This window comes from Microtus ochrogaster, unplaced genomic scaffold (genome assembly GCF_000317375.1).
Source record: "Microtus ochrogaster isolate Prairie Vole_2 unplaced genomic scaffold, MicOch1.0 UNK38, whole genome shotgun sequence".
NCBI lineage: Eukaryota > Metazoa > Chordata > Mammalia > Rodentia > Cricetidae > Microtus > Microtus ochrogaster.
The window spans coordinates 2,951,209-2,955,329 of record NW_004949136.1 but is presented as its reverse complement, the minus strand read 5'-3'; the positions used below and the strand labels follow the sequence as shown (position 1 = coordinate 2,955,329).

The 4,121-nt window shown below is 50.1% G+C and overlaps 1 protein-coding gene across 1 annotated transcript in view; it reads right to left on the bottom strand.

Moving 5' to 3' along the window:
* The window catches only part of Nadk (NAD kinase), a 24,875-nt gene extending 21,073 nt beyond the window's left edge, over window positions 1-3,802 (bottom strand). The window contains exon 1 of the mRNA XM_026790017.1: window positions 3,632-3,802. The gene's annotated coding sequence lies outside the window, so the exon portion shown is untranslated. The remainder of the gene's footprint in view (window positions 1-3,631) is intronic.
* Between the last annotated feature and the right edge of the window lie 319 nt (window positions 3,803-4,121).

Sequence of the window (4,121 nt, the reverse complement as noted above, 5' to 3'; positions counted from 1 at the left end):
GGACAGGCACCAAAACCACAGAGAAACCCTGTCTCAAAAAACAAAAAAACAACAACAACAACAAAAAAACCTAAACCAAACAAATCAAGCAAGCAAGCAAGCCAGGCCCAGTGTACAAGTGTACACAGTGAGTTCCACGACAGTCACAGCGATAGAGAGAACTTGTCTCAAAATACAAAATAAGTAATTTTAAAAAGAAAGAGAAAGCTCACACGCTGTGGTCTCTATGAAAGTCTGCTTCTTCATTTATATTGAGGTCCCTGGGACTGAACTCAGGCTATCGGGATTGAACCATCACTCCTTTTCCGCTGCACCCTTTGGTCCTCAACTTCTCTCTAGGTGACTCTCTTCCAAGCAAGGTCTAGAAAGTGAAGTGACAGCTACTTCTAGACAAGGTCAGCAGATGCTGAGGCAGCTGGGTCAGGGTTAGGTTAAACCTATTGGAATTGTTTTGTCTCATTATGTAGCCCTAACAGGCCTAGGAAAAGCACTGGATCACCACAATAGAGTATTCCTAAAGAACCTAAGAAAGTAGCAAGAAAGACATCAAGATGTCAATAAATACACGCACAACGGTCAGGAATACACACGCCAGTCAGCAGGAGGACATAAGACATTTAAGTTGCAAACTTCCAAGTTCGAAGCCGTAAATAAAAAGTAAAGCCAGATCTGCTAGTGCACACCTGTTACCCATCCAGGCCTCAGCACAGAGCACACCTGTTATCCACCCAGGCCTCGGCACACAGGTAGAAAAACTGCAAGCTAGGCCACAAGAGTCAGACGCAAAAGGAAAGAAAAGGAAAATTAGTGAGAGTAATAAGGAAATGTTTAACTTCTTCATTAATATCACGTTCCATGCTTTTTTTTTTTTTTCCGGGACAAGCTTTCTCTATGTAACAGCCCTAGCTGTCCTCAAACTAGCTCTGTAGACTAGGTTGGCCTTGAACTCACAGAGATCCACTTGCCTCTGCCTCCAGAGTGCTAGAAATAAAGGCATGCAGCACCCCCCCCCAACCCCTCCCAAGTTTCATGCTTATTGTTCACTTGTTTTTGAGACAAGGTGTTGCTATATCGACCAGGTTGACATCACTACTGTGAGTCACATTGTCCAGGTCTTAGTATTTATCTAATATCTACCTCATTTCTACAAATAAACGATAGCCAGGCTAGCAGAGAGGTGGGAGAAGTGTGCTGTTTCTGGAAAGTTCTGAAAAATGGGATCAGAGACCCCATCTGGTGGTGGAACGGTGAGGCTCCACCAACACAGGGCAGACAGGAAGATGGGTCTAGGAGGCTGAGTGGTCAGGTGGTACCACCCCTCTCTACTGCAGAGTGGATGGCACTGGCATATGTTGGTACCACCTCTGTCTTAACCCAAACATCGTTTTTATGAATTTACTAGTTCTCATGCGGTAGCCCCAGGAGCATGGCAACCATGGGTCAGGACATACGCAAAATAATAAGCAACCATCACAAACAAGGAACACGTTTCCAGGGCTGAAAAGTGAAATCTTCAGGAGGGCTGGAGCCATGTGCTAAGTGCTAACAGAGCTAAGAAAGAGGAGCCTGAGGCCACAGCCTGTCCTCTTGTCCTCCCAAGGCTCCTCTGGCAGTGTTGAGCTTTCTACACAGACTTTCTCTTGCTGCTCTACCAGGAAATAGGCAGATCTGAGGTAATAAAGATGCAGATGAATCCACTCCTTTATAATAAGTCACTTGCAGGGCTGGAGAGATGCCTTAGCAGTTAAGGCACTTGCTGCTCTTCCAGAGAACTTGAATTCCCTTCCCAGAACCCACCTAGAGCAGCTCCCAGGGATCTGACCCCTGCTCCTGCCTCCCAGGTACCTGCACTCAAGTGCACATAACCACATACATGAAAAGAGAAGAAAACTTCAAACAGTAAGACCACCTGAGGCCTGGAAATGTAGCTCAGTTGGAAGATTGCTTGCCTCACACACACAAAGCCCTGGGCTTGATCCCAACATCACATTAAAACAAGAAAAACCCCAACTGGATACATATGCCTACAGTGCAGCATGCAGAGGTACACACAGAAGGACAAGAACTCCAGTCATCCTTGGCTACACAGGGAGTTAGAACCCAGCTTGGAATACATGACGTTATGTCTAAAAACAAATTAAGGATCAGAGACAGCTCAGCAGCCAAAGGCACGTACTGCCAAGACCAATGTCTGGAGTTTGATCCATGGAACCCACAGGTGGAAGGAGAAAACCAACTCTTCAAAGTTGCTTCACACATGAGCAGTAGCATGTTCACGTCCATATAAATTTTTTAAAAAAGTAAAGGAAAGCCACTTGTGTCTCTCCATCCTCCAAGTGAAGCCTAGAGTACTGAACTATTAACTTAATCTAAACACTGCTGTTATCTGTTAGTCACTTCTACCCAAAAGGAGGGGTACGTGGAACAGCATCTATTATGTATAAGGATCTGGACTGGATCTGTGTGGCATCTCAAACAAGACAAAATGAACAAACAGCACCCCTGCCAATTGTTTTAATACATAAATCCACAAAGGAGAAAAGGCAGAAACAATTTGAGATGCCACCTCCAAATGATGCTACCTGGTCGGGCAGTATATTGTCACCGATGGCTGTCCAGAACACAAGAAGGGGTTGCGTAAGTCGCAGTGAAGTGATGGCTGAGGAAAAGCATGCTACAAGGAATTCCAAGAGACAGGAAGTCACTAAAGGCTGAGGAGGACAATGTTGGGAGGGAAACTGAGGTTCTTGAAGTGTGTCATTCAGCAAGAAGCTTAAATTACTAAGGCAAGGATGCCACCATCAGGCCTGCAAAAACCAACTGTGATCCATGAAGTAAATGAACATAGTTTAGAAAAACATTCGTCTCAACAGTCAAGCCAAATGCATAAGTTTTGAACTGAAATAGAGATTGTTAGCAAACAAGAAAAGAAAAATAATTTGCTATTCAAAATCAAAGCGAGGAGAAAGCTCTTTGCTTGAGAGGAGAGCTGGTAAGAGGCTGGTTTTTGACCAAGGAAAAACAGACCCTGGGACTGCGATGGGCACGCCCTAGTCCCACAATTAAGAAAGCGGCCAGAGCACAAGTCTGTGAACGTGACATCTGAGTCATGAGAGACACTAGCCTCTAGGAATTCAGGACTTTGGAATTTTCTGGCAAGTACTGGACAGCAAGTTTAAAATGTGTTTCTGGAGAATTCCACACCCCGATTGTTGTTACGAAACGCCTAACTTCCTACTCTGCACAAGTTTTGGCTTCTGAAGTTTTGTATGCCAAGCCCTCTCCTCCTTGCTAAGGTCCCAGGGGAGCTGAGTGGACCGCGGTACAGCGCGCTCAAGTAGCCAGGGCCAGGAACAGAACGGAGGCCTCCCTAGCTGCTACCTGGACCCGAACCTCTGAATCGTCCCATGGATTCATTCCCCGGCCGGATCCTCAGATCTGCCCCACAGGCTTGTCCCCGAGACCACGCGTCATCCTGGCCGCAGACCACATTCGGACGCAGGGAGGCGCGTCAGTGCCACCAGCGTCCGGCCTCGGGCAGGTGGGCAGGGCCGGCGCTGTGACCCGGCCTCCACGGGCCTCCAGCGGCGAGTGACGCCGGGCAGAGGGTGACCCAAGGTCCCGCACTCACCGTCGGCTGCCGCGCACCCGCGTGGACGTCTACATGCTGGGCCGACCCAGCGGTCCCTGCCGCCCTACTGCTACCTGGCCCTCGGTGACCCAGCAACCCGGCAACCCATGGCCGCTAGGTCCGGAGTCCGGCACCACCAAGCAGCACTGCGCCGCGGCTGGCAGTGCGCAAGCGCGAGCCACACGCATGCGCTGCAGAGCACGTGGGGAGGTCCGCGCAGCCGCAACTAGAGAGACGGGCGGCCAGACCGCACACGCCCCTGGTAGGCCCGGGACCCGGGCTGCGGGAGAGCGACCTGCAAAGGGAGGGGCGAGGCCAAGAGGAGGCGGGACCAATGGGAAGGGGACGGGACCGAGTCAAGGGGGCGGGACGGGGTAGAGGCGGGGCCGAGGGAGGAGGCAGGACCAGGGTGGAGGCGGGGCCTAGGGGAAGGGGACAGGACGGGGAGGAGACGGGACCAAGAGAGGGGCGGGGCCGAAGGGAAGGGGCA